Source organism: Anolis sagrei, chromosome Y (genome assembly GCF_037176765.1).
Source record: "Anolis sagrei isolate rAnoSag1 chromosome Y, rAnoSag1.mat, whole genome shotgun sequence".
In the NCBI taxonomy this organism is placed as follows: Eukaryota; Metazoa; Chordata; class Lepidosauria; order Squamata; family Dactyloidae; genus Anolis; species Anolis sagrei.
The window spans coordinates 79,028,820-79,054,404 of NC_090035.1; the positions used below are offsets into that span (position 1 = coordinate 79,028,820).

General features: G+C 43.4%; 1 protein-coding gene across 1 annotated transcript in view; it reads right to left on the reverse strand.

The window, feature by feature from the left end:
- The window catches only part of LOC132781074 (protein Smaug homolog 2), a 67,465-nt gene extending 44,898 nt beyond the window's left edge, over window positions 1-22,567 (reverse strand). The window contains exon 1 of the mRNA XM_067461490.1: window positions 22,443-22,567. The gene's annotated coding sequence lies outside the window, so the exon portion shown is untranslated. The remainder of the gene's footprint in view (window positions 1-22,442) is intronic.
- Window positions 22,568-25,585: the final 3,018 nt, after the last annotated feature.

Here is a 25,585-nt window from a genome sequence, read left to right on the forward strand (position 1 = left end):
TATGCTACTCTGCTGCTGAGTATGCATGCCCAGTGTGGAACACATCTCACCACACTTAAACAGTAGATGTGGCTCTTAATGAAACATGCCGCATTATCACAGGGTGTCTGCGCCCCACACCACTGGAGAAATTACACTGCTTAGCCGGTATTGCACCACCTGACATCCGCCAGGAAGTAGCAGCCAATAGTGAGACATCTCCAGCTCATCCCCTGTTTGGGTATCAGCCAGCACGTCAACGACTTAAATCAAGACATAGTTTTCTTAGATCTACAGAGACACTCGCTGGAACACCCCAGCAAGCGAGAGTCCAAAAGTGGCAGGCCCAAACCCAGCACCTCAATCCATGGGTGATGCCAGATGAGAGACTCCCCCCTGGGCACACAGAAGACTGGGCGACTTGGAAGGCGCAGAACAGACTGCGCTCTGGCACCACGAGATGCAAAGCCAATCTTAAGAAATGGGGCCACAAAGTGGAATCCTCGGCATGCGAGTGTGGAGAAGAGCAAACCACTGACCACTTGTTGCAATGCAACCTGAGCCCTGCCACATGCACAAGGGAGGACCTTCTTGCGGCAATACCAGAGGCACTCCAAGTAGCCAGATACTGATCAAAGGACATTTAACCAGCTACCAAATTTTGCAAAATCTGTGGGTTTTTTTCCTTTTCCTGTTTAATCTGTGTGTTTGTTTTGCTCTGTTAGAATTGTAATACAATGGCATGGTTGCTGATGACACGATAAATAAATAAATAAATCTAAATATCTGATATTATTATTATTATCTTTATTTGTACCCCCGCTAACATCTCCCGAAGGACTCGGTGCGGCTTACAAAGGCCAAGGTCCTCAATAAAACAACAGCATAACAAATACAACAATAAAACTCATAAAGCAAACCAATAAACATTAAAGCAATAACAGTAAAACATCAAAACAAGACATCATGACACATTTAAAACTGGGGCCGGGCCAAATGTAATGAATAAATTAAAAATGCTGGACATGACAGGTGAAATGTATGGATTTTAGGGTAGGTGCGATGTGCAGGCAATCTTAAATCTCTGGTAAAGTGCGACTGGGACATGATGCTGGGAGTTTCCTATTCTGGAAAGGCACACTGGAACAGCCAGGTCTTCAAGCTCTTCCTAAAGACTGCCAATCTTGGGGCTTGTCTGATGACCTTGGGGAGAGAGTTCCAGAGTCGGGGGGCTACCACAGAGAAGGCCCTGTCCCTCGTCCCCAGCAAACGCGCTTGCAACGCAGGTGGGATCGTGAGCAGGGCCTCTCCAGATGAACGGAGGGATCATAGAATCAAAGAGTTGGAAGAGACCTCATGGGCCATCCAGTCCAACCCCATTCTGCCAAGAAGCAGGAATATTGCATTCAAATCACCCCTGACAGATGGCCATCCAGCCTCTGTTTAAAAGCTTCCAAAGAAGGAGCCTCCACCACACTCCGGGGCAGAGAGTTCCACTGCTGAACGGCTCTCACAGTCAGCAAGTTCTTCCTCATGTTCAGATGGAATCTCCTCTCTTGTAGTTTGAAGCCAGTGTTCCATTGCGTCCTAGTCTCCAAGGAAGCAGAAAACAAGCTTGCTCCCTCCTCCCTGTGGCTTCCTCTCACATATTTATACACGGCTATCATATCCCCTCTCAGCCTTCTCTTCTTCAGGCTAAACATGCCCAGCTCCTTAAGCCGCTCCTCATAGGGCTTGTTCTCCAGACCTTTTATCATTTTAGTCGCTCTCCTCTGGACACATTCCAGCTCGTGTGGGTTCATATACGGAGATGCGTTCACGCAGGTAGGCGGGTCCCAAACCGTTTAGGGCTTTGTAGGTAAGCACCTGCACCTTGAATTGGGACCGGAAAACGAACGGCAGCCAATGGAGCTCCTTAAACAGGAGGGTAATGAAGGATATGAAGGATGTGTTTTCATTGTTACAAATTCGACATAATTAAAGTATCATGATTGATCAGAAAAAAAAATGTTTGGGCGAGTATGGAAAACAGATGATGGGATTTGCAGTACCTTCAACTGATTCAGCGCTGACATCCACAGACCACTGATACTTCCACACAGAACTCCCATGTCAAACAAGAAATACTGGAGGGGTTTGGGAGGAATTGACAGAGAGAGAGAGAGCAAGGCAGGAGAGAGCGGGTTGAGCTCCCTCTGTCAGCTCCAGCTCCCCATGTGGGGAACTGAGAGAAGCCTCCCACAAGGATGGTAAAACATCAAAACATCTGGACGTCCCCTGGGCAATGTCCTTGCAGACGGCCGATTCTCTCACGCCAGAAGCGACTTGCAGCTTCTCAAGTTGCTCCCGATACACACAAACAAGCAATATTCAGGCCCTAACCAGGGCTGACCCTACTTAAAGAAGATCACACCATAAAAGGAAGAGCTAAGCCTAAATCCTAAGACTTCCAGCCTCTCAAAACCGTGTCTCCATAAATCAAAAAACAATGTGGACAAGAAAGGAAAGTTGGACTCAGATCTGACGCGGAACTAGGCTTCAAACTACAAGAGAGGAGATTCCATCTGAACATGAGGAAGAACTTCCTGTGAGAGCCGTTCAGCAGTGGAACTCTCTGCCCCAGAGTGTGATGGAGGCTCCTTCTTTGGAAGCTTTTAAACAGGGGCTGGATGGCCATCTATCAGGGGTGATTTGAATGCAATATTCCTGCTTCTTGGCAGAATGAGGTTGGACTGGATGGCCCATGAGGTCTCTTCCCACTCTTTGATTCTGTGATATTCCTCAGAACCTTTTTTATGCATGTGTGCCACTCTAATTGACATAAAGAAAGGGAAAAACAAAAATAAGTACACTTAAAACTGAAAGATTACTGTAATAAGGTCCCTTCGAAGGGTTTGTTCACCAACTATTAGAAGAATGAGGAAGGTCTTGCCCTGCCCGAGATGGAATGATTGCATGTAGTGCAAAAATACAGAGGCAAAGGGATGCCTTGGAATATTCCACCACCACCACCAAGTTCACAGAGGTCAATGCTCTTTGGAGAAAAATACCAGCATTCTTTAGCCTTCTCCTTAAAAAACAATGAGGGAACCTGTAGCTCTCCTAACGGCATCCAAATCCAATTTCCATCATTCGTAGATAGCCAATTGTGAGATATAATGGGATCAGGGATTTTTCATGTAAGAGGGAAAATGTTTTTTCCATCCATGATTAAAAGCTATATAGACAGTACAGGACATCAGACAGGACCACCATGATCACTCCTAATCTATATAAATAAAAATGTAATGTTCGTTTGTGGGAACTCAAAAACCATTGGATGAATTGACTTGAAATTTGGACACAATACACCTAACAGTCCAATGAGTGTCCATCACCCATAAACACACACACACACACAAAATCCCAGGGGAACAGACTTAAAACCCCCCAAAATATACCATATATACATATACACATGTACACATTCAAACACACACACGTACACAATATGCACAAACACACACAAATATACACATATACACACACTCAGATATACATATACACATACATGCATGCACACATACATATATACATATACACATGCACACATATACATATCCACATACATACATAGATACACACAAATATGCATGTAGACAAGCACACACATATACATAATATGCATGTACGTATATAAACACACAAACACACAAATATACATACATATGTATACATAGACACAGATGTACATATACACATATATGCATGCACACATACATATATACATATACACATGCACACACATACATATATACACACAAATATGCTTATAGACAAGCACACACATATACACAATATGCATGTACGCATATAAACACACAAATATATACATACACACAGATGTACATATACACATATGTGCATGCACACATACATATATACATATACACATGCACACACATACATATCCATATACATACATATATACACACAAATATGCATGTAGACAAGCACACACTTATACACAATATGCATGTACGCATATAAACACACAAACACACACACATATATATACACAGATGTACATATACACATACATGCATGCACACATATCAAAACAGATTGCCACAGACATTATGGGTCGAGGCCAATTTGTTCCAAAAGAGGGTCAATAACAGAAAAACTGCATGCCACAAACATTCAGTGGCCACACACCGTTATTTAAAATAAAATAATAATAATAATAACTTTATTTTCCTAATATACATGCACACATTTTCCTAATACACATGCACATACACGTACTTGTCCACATACATACATATATACACACAAATATGCATATAGGCAAGCACACACATCCATAATATGCATGTACACATGTAAAAACACAAAGATATACACACAAGTATATATATGCACAAACACACAAATATACACATATACACCCATACATATAAACACAGATATATATACACACACACACACACACGCACACACGCACACACATAAACATATCCACATACATACATATATACAGACAAATATGTATGTAGACAAGCACACATATATATACAATATGCATGCATGCATATAAACACACAAACACACACATATACATACACACAGATGTACATATACACATACATGCATGCACACATATATACATATACAAATGCACACACATACATATCCATATACATACATATATACACACAAATATGCATGTAGACAAGCACACACATATACACAATATGCATGTACACATATAAACACACAAATACACACACACATATATATATACACACACACTTATATACACCTCTATATATATATATATATATATATATACACACACACACATACACAAACACACATATATACACACACATAAAGACGTATACACACACACAAAACACATATACACACACTGGGCCACAGCAACACGTGGCAGGGGACGGCTAATGCTGTATAAAGAATGTAATAGTGAAGCCAATGAACTCTACTTGTCACAAAGAGGTTGTTTGCCAAAGTTTCCTGAGAAAACACAATCACGGATGGAGTTTTAGCTGACCCGCCTTGCAAGCATGGAATCCTTGCACAAGCCTAGCCCAAAGTCACACGCACACCAAGCAGTTTCCCCTACGGCACCACATGCAATTGAAACGGCAGCTCAGATAACCAATTACCTGCCAATCTGGCCCTATCGCACTTGCCATCATTCATCCCACACATGCAAAGCAGCTGATGGGATGACAGGCTGGTGATCAGCAGTACTCCGGTTTCCTAATGCACTCAGTCCTGATTCCCCCGACACGGCAGAATTCAACAAATTTAAAACCTCAGCTGGGTTTTGTGATTTATTCTTTCCGGAGTAGGAGAGCCACTATTAAAAGATACACATATCAAAACAGACGGCCACAGACATTATGGGATGAGGCCAATTTGCTCCAAAAGAAGGTCAATAACAGAAAGACTGTATGCCACAAACTTTGAGTGGCAACACAACATTATTTAAAATAATAATAATAATAATAATAATAATAATAATAATAATTTTATTTTTATACCCCGCCAACCATCTCCCCGAAGGGACTTGGGGCAGGTTACAAGGGACAAGCCCAAAAATTACAGATAAAACACAACCAATTAAAATATAAAACAATCACAATTGTAAACAACGTATCATAAATACTCGAGTATAAGCCGAGGCACCTAATTTTACCACAAAAAATTGGGAAAACTTACTGACTCAAGTATAAGCCGAGGGTGGGAAATGCAGCAGCTAATGGTAAATTTCAAAATAAATATAGATACCAATAAAATTATATTAATTGAGGCATCAGTAGGTTAAATGTTTTGGAATCTATATAAATAAAAATGTAATGTTCGTTTGTGGGATTAACAGAACTCAAAAACCACTGGGGGAATTGACACCAAATTTGGACACAAGACACCTAACAACCCAATGTATGTCCTTCACTCCAAAAAAATGATTTTGTCATTTGGGAGTTGTGGTTGCTGGGATTTATGGTTCACCTACAATCAAAGAGCACTCTGGACCCCACCAATGATGGAATTGAACCACACTTGGCACACATTTCTCCCATGACCAACAGAAAATACTGGAAGGGTTTGGTGGGCAGTGACCTTTGGCTTTGGAGTTGTAGTTCACCTACATCCAGGCAGCACTATGGACTCAAACAATGATGGATCTGCACCAAACTGTACAAGAATACTCAATATGTCCAGATGTGAACACTGGTGGAGTTGGGGGCAAATAGAATCTTGACATTTGAGAGTTTTAGTTGCTGGGATTTATAGTTCACCTACAATCACAGAGCATTCTGAACCCCACCAACAATAGAATTGGGCCAAACCTCCCACACAGAACCCCCATGTGGGCCACAGCAACGCGCTGCAGGGTATGGCTAGTATTTACGTAAAACTGTAATTTAAGATAAGACTGTCCAACTCCGATTAAATCATTATTCTAACCTTCTTCAGTGTAAATGTGCTTATGTATTTTTCCAATAATCACCACAGTTTATTTTAATTTTGGGGGAAAAGCTGTGTGCATACGAATAAGCATGTTTAGCCTGCAGAAGAGAAGGCTGAGAGGAGACATGATGGCCATGTATAAATATGGAAGGGGAAGTCATATAGAGGAGGGAACAGGCTTGTTTTCTGCTGCCCTGGAAACTAGGACGTGGAACAATGGCTTCAAACTACAGGAAAGGAGATTCCACCAGAACATGAGGAAGAACTTCCTCACTGTAAGGAGAGCTGTTCAGCAGTGGAACTCTCTGCCATGGAGTGTGGTGGAAACTCCTTCTTTGGATGCTTTTAAACAGAGGCTGGATGGCCACCTATTGGGGGTGCTTCTTGGCAGGGAGTTGGACTGGATGGCCCATGAGGTCTCTTGCAACTGTATCAAGAGAGGAGGGCGCGTGCTACACCGAGAGAGGAGAGGAAGTCGCGCACTACACCGAGAGAGGAGAGGAAGTTGCGCGCTACTTCCTCTCTACACCGAGAGAGGAGAGGAAGGCGTATGCTGCATCAAGAGAGGAGAAGAAGGTGCATGCTGTATTGAGAGAGGAGAGGAAGGTGCGCGCTACACCGAGAGAGGAGAGCAAGGTGCGCGCAGCACGGAGAGAGGAGAGGAAGGTGCGCACTGCACCGAGAGAGGAGAGGAAGGTGTGCGCTGCACCGAGAGAGGAGAGGAAGGTGCGCGCAGCACGGAGAGAGGAGAGGAAGGTGCGCGCAGCACGGAGAGAGGAGAGGAAGGCGGGTGCTGCACCAAGAGAGGAGAGGAAGGCTGCCCTGGAAACTAGGACGTGGAACAATGGCTTCAAACTACAGGAAAGGAGATTCCACCAGAACATGAGGAAGAACTTGTGCTGCATCAAGAGAAGAACTTGTGCTGCATCAAGAGAGGAGAAGAAGGTGCATGCTGTATTGAAGGTGCGCGCTACACCGAGAGAGGAGAGGAAGGTGCGCGCAGCACGGAGAGAGGAGAGGAAGGTGCGCACTGCACCGAGAGAGGAGAGGAAGGTGTGCGCTGCACCGAGAGAGGAGAGGAAGTTGCGCGCTACACCGAGAGAGGAGAGGAAGGCGGGTGCTGCACCAAGAGAGGAGAGGAAGGCATGTGCTGCATCAAGAGAGGAGAAGAAGGTGCATGCTGTATTGAGAGAGGAGAAGAAGGTGCATGCTGTATTGAGAGAGGAGAGGAAGGTGTGCGCTACACCGAGAGAGGAGAGGAAGGTGCGCACTGCACCGAGAGAGAGAGGAAGGTGTGCACTGCACCGAGAGAGGAGAGGAAGGTGCGCGCGGCACCGAGAGAGGAGAGGAAGTCGCGCGCTACACCGAGAGAAGAGAGGAAGTCGCGCGCTACACCAAGAGAGGAGAGTAAGGCACATGCTGCACCGAGAGAGGAGAGGAAGGTGCGTGCTGCACTGAGAGAGGAGAGGAAGGTGTGCGCTGCATTGAGAGAGGAGAGGAAGTTGCAGGCTACACCGAGAGGAGAGGAAGGCATGTGTTGCACCGAGAGAGGAGAGGAAGTCGCACGCTACACCAAGAGAGGAGAGGAAGGCATGCGCTGCTTTGAGAGAAGAAAGGAAGGCATATGTTGCACGAGAGAGGAGAAGAAGTTGCAGGCTAAACCAAGAGAGGAGAGGAAGGTGTGTGCTGTAACGAGAGAGGAGAGGAAGGTGCATGCTGGATAAAGAGAGGAGAGGAAGGGGCATGCTGCACTGATGGAGGAGAGGAAGGCGCGCACTGTATGAGAGAGGAAAGGAAGGTGTGTGCTGCACTCAGAGAGGAGAGGGGGGTAAGTGCTGCACTGAGAGGAAGGCACGTGTTGCACTGAGGAGAGGGGGGTACACGCTACACAGAGAGGAGAGGAAGGCGCATGCTGCACCAAGAGGGGAGAGGATGGTGTGTGTTGCACCGAGGGGGGGAGGAAGGCACGGCTGCACCAAGAGAGGAGAGGAAGGCACGCGTTGGGCTGAGAGTGGAGGAAGGTGCATGCTGCTTGAGAGAGGAGGAGAGGAAGGAGAGCTGGGTTGCTGTGTGGAGAGGTGAGAGCCCTTCTTGCAGCCCCATGCCTTCCTGCCAGGACCCTCACCCAAGTATAAGCCGAGGGGGGCTTTTTCAGCCTAAAAAAGGGTTGAAAAACTAGGCTTATACTTGAGCATATACAGTAATACAATTTAAGTAAGAAGGCGGTGGCGACAGGATACCCACACTCCAAATATGAAAGAACCCTATGTTTCAACCAGAAAGAAACCAAGAAACTTCTATATTGTGGCTGGTTTCCCACTAAAACCCAAAAGGAGCAGTGTCATCATGAGGGCATTTTCTTTGAAGACTCATGTGTTGGGCTAAACATCCATAGTGGCAAGAGCCAGTCAATCCATACATGACACAGCAACAAATTGCGATCTGGTGAGAAGTCAATTTGTCAACAACACCTTTGCAACATAAACTAATGAGACATTTCACAAAGGAAAGGGGAGGGATGAAGGAACAGGGAGAACCTGGTTGAGTTACAAGAACAGCTATGACAAGACCAAAACAAAGGCCACTTAATGAGCCAGCATTGAATTACGAGAAGCAAAGATGGGACACTTCCTAGTATAATGAGAAGAAGATTCAACATATAAGAGGGAAAGTCGCCCTAGTATTGTAAAGACAGTTTAAGCCAGTTTCTCAAGTTGCTCCTAACACACACACAAAAAAAAAATCCAAATGATCAAAGAAAATAACCCACATTATCTGCTTTGGAAGCTCCTTCCAATTAGGATCCTTGAGCGCACGGCCTTGTAACAGAACAGATTTGGTCTTGGAAGGAGTGCGGAGACAACATTTTCGAGGTTATCACCAGATCTTTAAACTTGTGACCCCGGCAGAAAAAGACAAGGGAAGCTGTTTGCTGAGGTGGGGAAGTTCAGCAAATATGGAAAGTTCCGAAAGTGAGGCGGAGGTAAAAGACCAAATAAAAGTTACTGGAGAATTGAGTTAATAGGTAATGTCCTAAACGGAAGAGTGGGCAAGGAAGCCTCAACTTTTTTAAAAAACTGTGGCATATGGGTGCAAAGGGAAAAGCTGGCAATTAACAGCAGGAAGCCTCTGGGATGAAGGGACCAGGAGACAAGCGAAGGAAAACAAAAGAGCCCAACTCCAAAGGGAGGTGTTAATTTCAAGCCAAAGGTGTCAATACTGCTGCAAGGAGGAGAGAGAGGAAGAAAACCTCACTTAGGATTTGATCTCAGCTAGAAAGAAGCAGCTGGCATTATTCATGGCACACGGAGGAGAAGCCTGGTTTCAGAGAAATACAAACTACAAACTTAATTTAAAAATAGAAACCATCTGTTTTAAGGATAGAAGCAAGCAAGATCTATTCCAAGTCTATGACTGTAACCTAGAAGGCTTCTTCTCTTCGGGGAGGAAGATGAGGCAAATGCAAAGGATGGATAATACAGCTGATGGAAAGTTCAGCCAGCACATCTAACTGCTATGAAGGGGCCAAAGAAGGGCAACACCATGCCCATCGTCCACATTACGAGTGGCTTATAGCTTGATTTGTGCTGCCTCTGAATATAAAGGTTTTATTTATTTATTTGCAGTATTTGTATACCGCTTTTCTCACCCCGAGGGGGACTCAAAGCGGTTTACACATAAGTAATGGCAAAAATTCAATGCCAGTACAAACAATTACAATTATACACTACAATTAGACATAAATCAAATTAAAAAATACATCCATGAGCAATAAAACAATCATTAAATCAATAAAACAGTCTTACAAAAGCCACAAATATATTAGAGAACTAGCTTAAAGTGTTCCATCGATGGCATCTGACACCTATCCAACTTTCCAAATTTAATGAAAAGCATGAGAGCTTATGCTGGAAGTGTAGGAAAGAAGTGGGAACTTATTATCATTTATTTTGGAGTTGCAAGGAGATCCAAAAATTCTGGACTCTGATCCATAAACATACACAAAATATAATCAAAACAAAATTCGATATGAAGCCTGAATACTATCTGTTGAACATAACGGATCTTGACTTAAAGAAAAATGATGAAAAAATCTTTTTTTATATGTCAGCTGCCGCAAGAGTATTAATTGCTCAAAAATGGAAAATGAAAGAAATCCCCTCCAATGAGGATTGGATTACGAAAATAGTAGAATATATGGACCTGGACAGGCTTTCTTATTTACTAACGGAACAGAGTTGTGAAAAACCCATAAAGTGGAACCAACTTAAAGAGTATCTAAGAGAGAAAATCAAACTAAGCATTTAACATTTGTCACCAAGAACTAACATCGATTACGGGGCGAATGAGACCATAAGAAGACATAAGCAACTTAATGGACGTACCTCTGTCGAACGAACTGGAAGCCCTAGACTTTATTGTATTATTACTATCTTTTTTTTTTCTCTTTTCCCCCATGACTTTTATATGGTCCTTGGGTGGTTGATTTTGTTTTGTTTTGTTTTGGCTGATCCACTCCTCCTCTCCCCCCGCCCCCCACTACCCTCCCCTACACTACCTTTTATTTCCTACTTTTCTATCATGCTGATTGTTCCCCCTCTTTCACTGTTGAAGGAAAACACAATAAAAATTATTTATTTTTTTAAAAAAGTCTCGTCCATCAAATCGCCATTACAGTCGTTGTCTTTCCGAAATGCTGCATACATTTACTTCTACTGTCCGAAGGCCTGGTCCCAAAACCATTTTAATTTTTTTCTAAAAGCCAGGAGGGAGGGAGGGAGCGGATCTTACCTCATTTGGGAGTGTGTTCCATAGGCGGGGGGCCACAGCGGAGAAGGCCTTGTCTCTCGTCCCCACCAGATACATCTGTGCTGTTGACGGGAGTGAGAGCAGGGCCTCTCCAGATGATCTTAGATTACGAGGTGGGACATAGGGGTTGCTGTGAGCTTTCCGGGCTGTCTAGCTATGTGCCAGAAGTATTTTCTCCTCACAACCTCTGAGGATGCCTGCCATAGATGTGGTTGAAACGTCAGGAGAGAATGCTTCTGGAACATAACCAGACAGCCTGGAAAACTCAAAGCAATGCAATGATTCCAGCCATGAAACACATAAACACATAAAGGTTCTGCTTATCCACCTCAGGCTCAAATAGATCTCTCTAAACTACAGAGTTGGCCAAACTTTAGAAATGAGGAGAGGAGGAAGGAGAGAGCCCTAGTAGCTAACCTTTAAGACAACACTAGCTTGGGGACCCGGCGCTGCCCGGGTTATTAGAGAAAGGCATTGTGTGGCAAAGGTGTTCTTTATCTGCAAATCCCATCGTGCATGGTCCATCCTCCTCCAAACTGCACCAGGATGCAGAGTGGGTCATGGGGGCTCTCTGTGCCAAGTTTGGTCTTGATTAGTCATTGGATGAGGGTCACAGCGGTCTCAGAAAGTGAGTGATGGTACTGCAAGTCCCATCATCCATGGTCCACCCTCCTCCAAACTGTAGTAGGATGTAGAGTGGGTCTTGCGGGCTCTGTGTGCCAAGTTTGGTCTGTATTCGTAATTTTCTGACACAGCCTCGGGCCTTTTCCTCTCCTCTGTCACCTCAGAATCTTGGAGTTTTGAGGCTGGCCAATCAGAGACCATATGCAAATAATACCACAGTGGCAACCAATCAGAAACTTGCCACATACACCTCCCTCTGTCCTCCATCCTCCCTACGTCCGCCCTCCGCCACATACAAACACTGACTTTTATTATATAGATAGATAGATAGATAATAGATAGATAGATAGATAGATAGATAGTGTGCCTTGATATATCAGCTGCTGGGAAACACAAGAGGGAGGATACTACTTGGTGCACATTCTGATAGTGGGCTTCCCTTCTCGGTGGCATTATGTGCCGAGGGCCGCTTCGTCCGAACACTTATTCCAAAGAAAACTTGTTAATCTTTAAGTGGCCACAAGACATTGTTGTTTTTGCTGCAAAAGACTAACAAGGCTGCACCCGTCTGTCTGGAAATTTCCAGGCAGCAACTGGCTCACCAGATGTTGGCCCGCATGGGTCTTTGGCCTGGTCCAGCAGAGCTTTTTCTTACAAAAGGAGCCCAAACCCACATCTAGAGAACAGAAAGCTGGGGATTTTTATAGGAAGCACTAAGAAAAAAGAGGAAGGGATACCTGTTAAAAGTCTACAGATGCAAAATTAATGCAGTTTGAGACAACTTCAAGTACCATAGTACTTTGCGGTGAGAAGGGCGGCATATAAATGTCATAAATAAATAAATATGGTAGTGTGGACTCAGATAATCTAAGGCTCTTCCATACAGCCTTATATCCCAGATTATCAAGGCAGAAATTCCCACAATACCTGCTTTGAACTGTGCTATTTGAGTCTAAATTCAGATAATTCTAAATTCAGAATTTCAGAGAGGAAAGGGCGTGCAGACAATCCTAGATCATTGATAAAGTGCATTTAGAGGACATATTGCTGGGAGTTTCCTTATTCTGGGAAGGCACACTGGAACAACTACGTTTTCAGGCTCCTTCTAAAGACTGCCAGTGTTGGGGCATGCCTGATGTCCTTGGGGAGGCAGTTTCAGAGTTGAGGGGCCACCACCGAGAAGGCCCTCTCCCTCGTCCCCACCAATCGCACCTGTGATGGAGGCGGGAGTGCACTCAGGGCTTCTCCAGATGATCGAAGAGATCGTGTGGGTTCATATACAGAAATGCGGCCACGAAGGTAGGTACGTTTAGGGCTTTGTAGGTAAGAACCTGCACCTTGAATTGGGACTGGAAAATGAACGGCAGCCAGTGGAGCTCCTTAAACAGGGGGGTTGACCGCTCCCTGTAAGGAGCACCTGTTAACAACCTGGCAGCCGCCCGTTGGACCAGTTGAAATTTTCGGGCCGTTTTCAAGGGCAGTCCCACGTAGAGTGCGTTACAGTAGTCCAATCTGGAGTTGACTAAGGCATGGACTACACTGGCCAGATCCGCCTTCACGAGGTACGGTCACAGCTGACGCATGAGTCTCAATTGTGCAAAGGCCCTCCCGGCCACAGCCGACGCCTGAGCTTCAAGCATCAGTGATGAGTCCAGGAGGACACCCAAACTGCGGACCTGTGACTTCAGGGGGAATGCAACCCCATCCAACACAGGTTGCCACACTATATCCCGATCCGGTTTACGATCTACCAGGAGGACCTCTGTCTTGTTGGGATTGATCTTCAGCTTGTTCCTCCTCATCAAGACAGCCACAGCGGCCAGGCACACGTCCAGCACCCGAGGGGCTTCCTTGGAGTTAGGTGGAAAAGAGTAGTAGGGTTGCGTGTCATCTGCATAGAGATGGCACCCAACTCCATTGATATTCTGAGATATAGGGCTGTGTGGAAGGGCCCCTAGTTCAAAACAGATATTGTGGATTATCTGCCTTGATATTCTGAGACAGATAATCCGTCCACACAGCCCTATGTCCCAGAATATCAAGGCAGAAAATCCCAAATTATCAGAGTGTGGACTCAGATAACCCAGTTCAAAGCAAATATTTACTCTCTGGGGACCCTTCCACACAGCCAGATAACCCATAATATCAAGGCAGATAATCCACAATATCTGCTTTGAACAGGATTACATGAGTCTACACTGCCATATATTCCAGTTCAAAGCATATAATGTGGGATTTTATACAGCTGCGTGGAAGGGCCCTTCCACGCAGCCCTATATCCCAGAATATCAAGGCAGGAAATCCCACATTATGAAGTACTTCCTCATTCTTTGCATGCTTACTGGAGATTTTTATGGCATCGTAAATTAGCCTTCCCGCATAAGAGGTACCTAAATTTCCTACTTGACATGCAACTGTCTTTCGGGCTGCAAAGGTTGACAGCAAGCTACACAAATTGGTCGGAACCTCACTCTGACCCAGGCTGGCTTCGAACTCATGACCTTTTGGTCAGTAGTGATCGTAATGCAGATGACTCCCAGCCAGCTGCTCCCTTCCATGCAGCCCTATATCCCAGAAAATCAAGGCAGGAAATCGCATATTATCTGAGTGTGGATTTAGGGCCCTTCCACACAGCCATATAACCTGGAATATCAAGCCAGGAAAGCGGCTTTCGATACCATCGATCATGGTATCCTTCTGGGACAACTCTCCGGGATGGGCCTTGGAGGCATGGCTTTGTCATGGCTCCGGTCCTTCCTGGAGGGTCGTTCCCAGATGAAGCTGGGAGACGCCTGCTCAGACCCCTGGCCTTTGACCTGTGGGGTCCCGCAAGGTTCCATTCTGTCTCCCATGCTTTTCAACATCTACATGAAACCGCTGGGAGAGGTCATCCGGAGTTTTGGAGTTGGGTGCCATCTCTATGCAGATGACACACAACTCTACTACTCGTTTCCACCTAATTCCAAGGAAGCCCCTTGGCTGCTGGACGAGTGTCTGACCACTGTGGCTGTCTGGATGAGGACGAACAAGCTGAAGATCAATCCCGACAAGACAGAGGTCCTCCTGGTCGATTGTAAGCAGGATCTGGGTATAGGGTGGCAACCTGTGTTGGACGGGGTTGCATTCCCCCTGAAGTCACAGGTCCGCAGTCTGGGTGTCCTCCTGGACTCATCACTGACGCTTGAAGTTCAGGCGTCGGTGGTGGCTGGGAGGGCCTTTGCACAATTAAGACTCGTGCGCCAACTGCAACCGTACCTCGGATCTGGCCAGGGTGGTCCATGTCTTAGTCACCTCCAGATTGGACTACTGTAATGAACTCTACGTGGGGCTTTTATATTATCTGATGTGTTTATTTATATGGCTTTTCTTATTTTATTCTTTCCTTATATTTTATTGCTGTTTTCTTATATGTATATTTGCATTCTTGTATTGCTGGGCTTGGCCTCGTGTAAGCCGACACGAGTCCCCTTATTATTGCTGTGCCCAGTCTGTGTATATGTGTTTTGTGTGTATATATATATGTGTGTTTGTGTATATATATATATAGGTGTATATATATGTGTGTGCGTATATATGTGTATGTGTATATATTTGTGCATTTGTGTGTTTGTATGTGTACATGCATATTGTATATATGTGTGTGCTCGTCTATATGTGTATGTGTATGTATGTATATATGTATGTGTGCATGCATATATGCAAGTGCGTGTTGTTGTTGTTCATTCGTTCAGTCGTTTCTGACTCTTCGTGACCTTATGGACCAGCCCACGCCAGAGCTCCCTGTCGGCCGTCACCTCCACACACACACACACACACACACATATATATATGTGAATGTGTATGTGTATATGTATATGAGTGTATGTGTATATGTATATATGGTGTATTTTTTGGGTTTTTTAAAGTCTTCTCCGCTGGGGTTTTGTGTGTGTGTGTGTGTTTAGGGGTGATGGACACTCGTTGGACTGTTAGGTGTCTTGTGTCCAAATTTTGTGTCAATTCGTCCAGTGGTTTTTGAGTTATGTTAATACCACAAACGAACATTACATTTTTATTTATATAGACTAGCCGTCCCCTGCCATGTGTTGCTGTGGCTCAGTCTGTATATATGTTTTATGTGTGTATATATTTGTGTATATATGTGTTTGTGTGTATATATTTGTGTATTTGTGTGTTTATATATGTACATGCATATTGTGTATATGTGTGTACTTGTCTATATGCAAATTTGTGTGTATATGTGTGTGTGTATGTATGTGCATGTGTATATGAATGTGTGCATGTGTATATGTATATGAGTGTATGTGTATATGTATATATTATGTATTTTGGGGGGTTTAAAGTCTGTTCCGCTGGGGGTTTGTGTGTGTGTGTGTGTTTAGGAGTGATGGTCACTCATTGGCCTGAGAAGTGTCTTGTGTCCAAATTTGGTGTCAATTCCCCCAGTGGTTTTTGAGTTATGTTAATCCCACAAACGAACATTACATTTTTATTTATATAGATTATTATTATGGCAGTGTGGACTCAGGTAACCCAGTTCAAAGCAGATATTGTGGCTTATCTGCCTCAAATTATTATTATTATTATTATTATTATTATTATTGGGCGGGTTACAAATAAAGTCTTATGATAACAAGGCGCTATAGGAAGCCCCTGTCACCTGGGGTTCCTTCAGGCATATCTTTTGGGAGGGTCTCTCTCCCTTGGCCCCAAATGCTGGCCAAGCTTAACATTTTACCTCATACATTTGGCCCACCCTCTGTGTCTGGTTTTACTATTCTGTTTTATATTGTTGATTTTGTTATTTCATATTTTGTTATTGTGTGTTTATTATGTTGTATTATTTTGGGCTTGGCCTCAAGTTAGTCACCCTGAGTCCCCTTTGGCGAGATATAAATAAAGTGTATTATTATTATTATTATTATTATTATTATTATTATTATACTTGGAGTCCCAGGTTTCAGCGGTGGTCAGGGGAGCTTTTGCACAATTAAAACTCGTGCACCAGTTGTGCCCATACCTTGGGAAGTCTGACTTGGCCACGGTGGTCCATGCTTTGGTTACATCCCGTTTAGATTACTGCAACGCTCTCTACGTGGGGTTGCCTATGAAGACTGCCCGGAAGCTTCAATTAGTCCAACGTGCGGCAGCCAGACTACTAACGGGAGCGGGGTACAGGGAGCATACTACTCCTCTGTTGCGCCAGCTCCACTGGCTGCCAGTCAGCTTCTGAGCACAATTCAAAGTGCTGGTCTTAACCTATAAAGCCCTAAACGACTCCGGCCAAATTTACCTGTCCGAACGTATTCTCCCCTATGAACCATCAAGATTGCTAAGATTGTCTGGAGGGGCCCTGCTCTCGATCCCACCGGCCTCACAGGCGTGGCTGGTGGGGATGAGAGACAGGGTCTTCTCGGTGGTGGCCCCTCGACTCTGGAACTCCCTTCCACTGGAGATCAGAACTGCCCCTTCAAACTTAACGTTCAGGAAACAGGTGAAAACTTGGCTTTGGGGATTGGCATTCAACGAATGAGCCATGATCCTGTGATATGGATGAAATGACAACGAATAATGATTTTTAATGACGACTGACCACTGTAATCATATGATTGTATTTTTGCCATTTTAATTGTTTCAATGTTTTAATGTGATTTAGAAATATGATGTTTTAATGACAGTCTGTAATATTGATGTTGGAAACCGGCCCGAGTCCCTTGGATAGAGGTGAGAAGACCGGTATACAAAACTACCAAATAAATAAATAAATAAATAAATATTATTATATGACAGTGGACTCAGATAACCCAGTTCAAAGCAGATACTTTGGGGTATAAGGCTGTGTGGAAGGGCCCTGGGTGATATGGCAGTGTAGACTCAGATTCAAAGCAGATTCTGTGGATTATCTGCCTTGAATAATAATAATTATTATTGTTATTATTATTATTGGGTGGGTTACCAATAAAGTCTTATGATAATAAGGTGCTATAGGAAGCCCCTGTCACTTGGGGTTCCTTCAGGCATATCTTTTGGGAGGGTCTCTCTCCCTTGGCCCCAATTGCTGGCCAAGCTTAACATTTTACCTCATACATTTGGCCCGTCCTCTGTGTCTGGTTTTACTATGTTGTTTTATACTGTTGATTTTGTTATTTCATATTTTGTTATGATGTATTTTGTTATTGTGTGTTATTGCACCGGGATTGTGGCGCAGCTGGCTGAGTGTCAGCTGCATTAAGATCACTCTGACCAAAAGGTCATGAGTTTGAAGCCAGCCTGGGTTGGAGTGGGTTTGCAACCAATGGTGTGTAGCCTGTTGTCGACCTTTGCAACCCGAAAGACAGTTGCATCTGTCAATTAGGAAAACAAGGTACCACCTTAAAGTGTGGGGAGGCTAAATTAACTGATTTATTAGGCCATAAAGAAGACTCCAGCAAAGCCTTCCAGCAGGGAAGCATGCGGGGAATGCAGAAGTGGTTCATCAGCATCGCAGATGGACGATGAAAGCGACAGCTCCCCTGGCGGCCAGAAAAAGTTAAATAGCCTCTGTGTATGTCTGTATATCTTGTATGTTAAAATTGGCATAGAGTGTTTGCCATATATGTGTACACTGTAATCCGCCCTGAGTCCCCTGCGGGGTGAGAAGGGCGGAATATAAATACTGTAAATCTATATAAATAAAAATGTAATGTTAGTTTGTGGTATTCACAGAACTCAAAAACCACTGGGCGAATTGACACCAAATTTGGACACAAGACACCTAACAACCCAATGTATGTCCTTCACTCAACAAAATTGATTTTGTAATTTGGGAGTTGTAGTTGCTGGGATTTATAGTTCACCTACAATCAAAGAACATTCTGAACCCAACCAACGATGGAATTGAACCAAACTTGGCACACAGTTCTCCCATGACCAACAGAAAACACTAGAAAGGTTTGGTGGGCAGTGTCCTTTGGTTTTGGAATTGTACTTCACCGACATCCAGAGATCACCGTGGACATAATAAATAATATTATGTTGTATTATTTTGGGCTTGGCCTCATGTTAGTCACGCTAAGTCCCCTTTGGGGAGATGGTGGAGGGTTATAAATAAAGTGTATTATTATTATTATTATTATTATTATTATTATTATTATACGGCAGTGTGGAATCAGATAACCCAGTTCAAAGCAGATACTCTGGGATATAAGGCTGTGTGGAAGGGCTTATTATTATTATTATTATTATTATTATTATTATTATATGGCAGTGTGGACTCAGATAACCCAGTCCAAAGCAGATACTCTGGGCTATAAGGCTGTGTGGAAGGGCCCTGGGTGATATTAAAACTTGTGCACCAGTTGCGCCCGTACCTTGGGAAGTCAGATCTGGCCACAGTGGTCCACACTCGTTACATCCTGAATAGATTACTGCAACGCACTCTACGTAGGGTTGGCTTTGAAGACTGTTCGGAAACTTCAATTAGTCCAGCAGGCAGCAGCCAGATTAGTCACCGGAGTGTCATACAGGGAGCATACCACCCTTCTGTTATGCCAGCTCCACTGGCTGCCGATCCAGTTCCAAGCACAATTCAAAGTGCTGGTTTTGACCTACAAAACCCTATACGGCTCCAGCCCAGCGTACCTGTCCGAACGCATCTCCCTCTATGTCCCACCTCGGGGTTTGAGATCTTCTGAGGAGGCCCTGCTCTCGATCTCACCTCTATCACAAGTGAGATTGGTGGGGACGAGGAGCAGGGCCTTCTCAGTGGTGGCCCCTCACCTGTGGAATTCACTCCCCGGGGAAATCAGGCCATCGACATCCCTCCTCTCCTTCAGAAGGAAATTAAAAACATGGTTATGGGACCAGGCTTTCAGGCAATCTGGCGGTTAGATAAGGACAATGAGGACCAGAATTGAGAGTACTTGACAATGTGGAATGAATTTACAGACTATGAGATGGCGAACGCTGAGCATTAGATTGTTTTATTGATTTTAATGTATGGACTGACTGTCTTAATTGTTATAATTGCTGTTTACATGTTTTATCCATTGTTATGTTTATGTTGGCATCGAATCGTGCCTTTTGTAAGCCGCCCTGAGTCCCCCCTCGGGGGTTGAGAAGGGCGGGGTAGAAATGCGGGAAATAAATAAATAATTGTGTGTGTGGTTTTTTTTAGGGGTGATGGACACTCGTTGGACTGTTAGGTGTACTGTGTCCAAATTTTGTGTCAATTCCCCCAGTGGTTTTTGAGTTATGTTAATCCCACAAACGAACATTACATTTTTATTTATATAGACTAGCCGTCCCCTGCCATGTGCTGCTGTGGCTCAGTCTGTGTATATGTATTTTGTGTGTGTATATATTTGTGTTTTGTGTGTGTATATATGTGTGTTTCTGTGTGTGTGTATTTGTGTGTTTATATGTGTAAATGCATATTGTGTATATGTGTGTGCTTGTCTATATGCATGTGTGTATGTGTGTTTATGTATGTGTGCATATGTATATGTATGTGTGTATATGTGCATGTGCCAGGAAAGTGGTGTCAACCCGCATTAATTTTGCAGTGTACATGCATCTCTGGCAAACTAAAAGCACCTCAATGATAATAATAACAATAATATAATATAATAATAACAACTAATAATTATAATATAACTAATATGATTAATAATAATATATTTAATAATATAATTTATAATAATATTGCTCACATGTGTGTATGCGTATATGTATATATTATGTATTTTTTGGGGTTTTAAGTCTGTTCCGCTGGGGGGGTTTTGTGCGTGTGTGTGTTTAGAGGTGATGGTCACTCATTGGCCTGATAGGTGTCTTGTGTCCAAATTTGGTGTCAATTTGCCCCAGTGGTTTTTGAGTTATGTTAATCGCACAAACGAACATTACATTTTTATTCATATAGATTACTATTATGGCAGTGTGGACTCAGATAACCCATTTCAAAGCAGATATTCTGGAATGTGTGGAAGGGCCCTTATTATGTTGTATTATATTGGGCTTGGCCTCATGGTAGTCACCCTGAGTCCCCTTTGGGGAGATGGTGGCGGGTTATACCTCGGGACGGCAGATCTGGCCAAGGTGGTCCACGCCTTAGTCACCTCTAGATTGGATTACTGCAATACACTCTACGTAGGGCTGCCCTTGAAACGGCCCGGAAATTTCAGATGATCTAACGGGTGGCAGCCAGGTTGTTAACCGGTGCCCCTTACAGAGAGAGGTCATCCCTCCTGTTTAAGGAGCTCCACTGGCTGCCTTTCATCTACTGGACCCAATTCAAGGTGCAGGTTCTTACTTACAAAGCCCTGGTTTGGGACCCGCCTACCTGCGTGACCACATCTCTGTATACGAACCCACACGGTCTCTTTGACCATACGGGGAGGCCCTGCTCTCGATCCCACCAGCATCACAGGCGCAATTGGTGGGGATGAGAGAGAGGGCCTTTTCTGTGGTGGCCCCTCGACTCTGGAGCTCACTCCCTAAAGACATCAGACAGGCTCCAACTTTGGCAGTCTTCAGAAAGAACTTGAAGACCTGACTGTTCCGATGTGCCTTTTCAGATTAGGAACCCCCAATATCAAATCCTAGAAGCACTTTAGTAGAATTAAGATTACTGCATACCGCACATTGCACCTATTTATAATCCTACATACCTCCTGCCACTTCAGCACTTTTAATCATGTACCCATTACCCCAGCCTGGCCCAGTTTTTATAGTGTCTTGATGCCTCAATGTATTGTTATTGCTGTTGTTTACTCTGCTTAACTGTTTTAATTTGCTCTAGGTATTGTATTGTTGTATTGTGTTTTGAGGCCTTGGCCTGTGTAAGCCGCATCGAATCCTTCGGGAGATGCTAGCGGGGTACAAATAAAGTTATAATAATAATAATAATAATGAATTTACGGACTATGAGATGGCGAACGCTGAGCATTAGATTGTTTTATTGATTTTAACGTATGGACTGACTGTCTTTAATTGTTATAATTGCTGTTTACATGTTTTATCCATTGTTATGTTTATGTTGGCATCGAATTGTGCCTTTTGTAAGCCGCCCTGAGTCCCCACTCGGAGGTTGAGAAGGGTGGGGTAGTAGAAATGTGCGAAATAAATAAATAATAAATATGGCAGTGTGGACTTGGATAACCCAGTTCAAAGCCGATACTGTGGATTATCTGCCTTGAATAATAATAATAATAATTATAATTATTATTGGGGGGGGTAACAAATAAAGTCTTATTATACTAAGGCACTACAGGAAGCCCCTGTCACCTGGGGTTCCTTCAGGGAGTCTTTTGGGAGGGTCTCCCAAGGTCCAAGCTCCCCCTAACCAGCCCCAGGTGTAGGGAGGGGCGTGCCCTTCCTCCTCGGGGGCGTGTCCTGGTTAAGAGGGGGCGTGTCCCTTAGTGGCCCCTCCCCTTTGTGGGCGGGGCCTTGCTCCCCTCTGAGGGGCCCCACCAGAGTGAGGGGCCCATAGTACCGAGGGCCCCCCACCTCGCTGAGGCCCGCTTCTATCTCCTTCCCTCCCTTCCCTCCCCTCCGGGAGAGCCACTTACCGCCACGCCGCGGCCCGCTCTTCCTCCTCCTCCTCCTCCTCCGGCCAAAGAGACCCCCACATAGACACTCACACAGGCTCCTCTCAGGGCGGCGCGGCGACGTCACAACGCACGGCGACGTCGGCACGCACGCTCCCCGCCCCGCGCATGCGCCGGGAACCCTCCCCAAGCTACCTCACCCGCCTCCTTTCCTCCCATTGGCCCTGCTTCCAGACATACATCTCCAACAGCCAATCGGAACGCCTTAACAACAAAAAAATCTCCAACTTCACCTTCCAATCGAAACCCGGTCTTTCTTTATAATATCCCGCCTCCGTGGCTCAGATAGACGGCTGTATTGGCCAATAAAAACGTTGCTAAGGATTTCAGCTTCCAATAGGAAAGCGCTTTCTGTTCTTTAGACCTCCCACCAAGTCCTCTTCTTTAAACCCTATCTTTCTTTATAATATCCCGCCTCCGTGGCTCAGATAGACGGCTGTATTGGCCAATAAAAACGTTGCTAAGGATTTCAGCATCCAATAGGAAAGCGCTTTCTTTTCTTTAGACCTCCCACCAAGTCCTCTCTCTTTTTTGAGCTCCCTTCAACTTTTTTCCCCTATTTCCCCGCCCCCTGATTACCATTCCGCCAATGAGATGTGTACAAGGGCGCGTCTTGCCCGCGAGGTGTTGCCTGAGCGGCCAATGGGGAGCGAGGGGAAGGAATGGGGGCGTGGCTTCGGGCGTGGCGTTCGTTTTCTCCTCAGGAGGAAGAACCACGCATGCGCGCTGCCTTTTCCCGCCCAAAACTCCTCCTCACACAAAACTCCGCCTTCAAATCCGTTTCCAGTTCGGTTTAAAGTTCCAGACAACTAAAGTTGGCCATCAAAACCCATTTTGCCTCACCAAACTACAACTCACATTATTCTAGGCCATTCTGCCAGGAAAGTGGTGTCAAACCGCATTAATTTTGCAGTGTAGACGCTTCTCTGGCAAAGGATCTCAATGATAATAATAATAATAAAATATAATAATAATAATAATATAACTAATAATATAATAATAATAAAAAACAACTAAGAATAATAACTAATAACAACTAATAATAATAATATAATAAAAATAATAACAACTAATAATAATATAATAACTAATAATAATATAATAATAATAACAACTAATAATAATAATATAATAATAATAACAAATAATATAATAATAACAACTAATAATAATAATATAATAATAACTAATAATAATAACAACTAATAGTAATAATATAATAACAACAACAACTAATAATATAATAATAACAACTAATAATAATATAATAAAAATAATAACAATTTATAATAATAACAATAACTAATAATAATATAATAATAATAAAAAATAACAACTAATAATAATATAATAATAACAACTAATAATAATATAATAATAATAATAACAACAACAACTAATAATAATATAATAGTAACATCTAATAATAATAATATAATATAATAATTAATAACAACTAATAATAATAATAATAATATAATTACTATTAATAATAATATATTTAATATTAATATTATTATTATTAATAATAATAATAATAATATATTTAATATTAATATAATTAATAATAATAATATTGTTGTTGTTATTATTATTAAATATATAATAATAATAATAACAATAATAATAATATAATAATAATAATATTTCCCCAGGGAAAAAGATTCCCCCCAGGCACTTCCAAGCCATTGAATGCTAATCAAGGTGGTCAGTTGAAACATTCACACCTAGCTCCAACAGACAAGAGTTCTTTGTCCCACCCTGGTCATTCCGCAGATATATAAACCCATTCTCCTCCTTCCAACAGATCTCACAACCTCTGGGGATGCTTGCCATAGATGCAGGCAAAACGTCAGGAGAAAAATTGCCTCCAGAACATGGCCATATAGCCCGGAAAAACCTACAACAACCCAATAATAATATAATTAATAATAATATAAGTAATATTAATATTATTGTTGTTATTATTACTAGCCGTCCCCTGCCACGTGTTGCTGTGGCTGACATGGGGATTCTGTGTGGGAGGTTTGGCCCAATTCCATCGTTGGTGAGGTTAAGAATGCTCTGAGGTTGTAGGTGAACTATAAATCCCAGTAACTACAACTCCCAAATGTCAAGATTCTATTTTCCCCAAACTCCACCAATGTTCACATTTGGGGATATTGAGTACTCGTGTAGAGTTTGGTCCAGATCCATCATTGTTTGAGTCCACAGTGATCTCTGGATGTAGGTGAACTACAACTCCCAAACTCAAGGTCAATGCCCACCAAACCCTTCCAGTATTTTCTGTTGGTCATGGGAGAACTGTGTACCAAGTTTGGTTCAATTCCATCGTTGGTGAGGTTCAGAATGCTCTTTGATTGTAGGTGAACTATAAATCCCAGCAACTACAACTCGCAAGGTCCAGAGAATGAAAATTCATCCTGCCTATCAAATATTTACATGACGATTCATGTAAAATTCCAGTTATGAAGTAGCAACGAAAATAATTTTAGGGTTGGGGCTCACCACAACATGAGGAACTGTATTAAGGGGTCGCGGCATTGGGAAGGTTGAGAAGCTGACTGGCACAACCTGGGGATCACAACCAGACACAATGAAGACATCTGCACTTGACAGTGCCTAAAGCAAACTTTTGTTGAGAGGTGATTAGATGTCCTTGATTGTTTCCTCTCTGTTGTTATGCTGTTGTAATTTTGGAAGCAGAAGCATGTGGACAAAATCTGGCTACCAGTATTTAAAAAAGCTCCAAAATTACAACAGCACAACAACAGAGAGGAAACAAACAAGGACATCTAATCACCTCTCAACAAAAGTTTGCTCCAGGCACTGCCAAACCATCAAATGCTAATCAAGGTGGTCAGTTAAACATTCACACCTAGCTCCAGCAGACAAGAGTCCTTTGTCCCACCCTGGTCATTCCACAGACATATAAACCCATTGTCCTAATTCCAACAGACCTCACTACCTCTGAGGATGCTTGCCATAGATGCAGGCGAAACGTCAGGAGAGAATGCCTCTAGAACATGGCCATATAGCCCGGAAAAACCTACAACAACCCAGTGATTCCGGCCATGAAAGCCTTCGACAAGACGTAGTCTAGA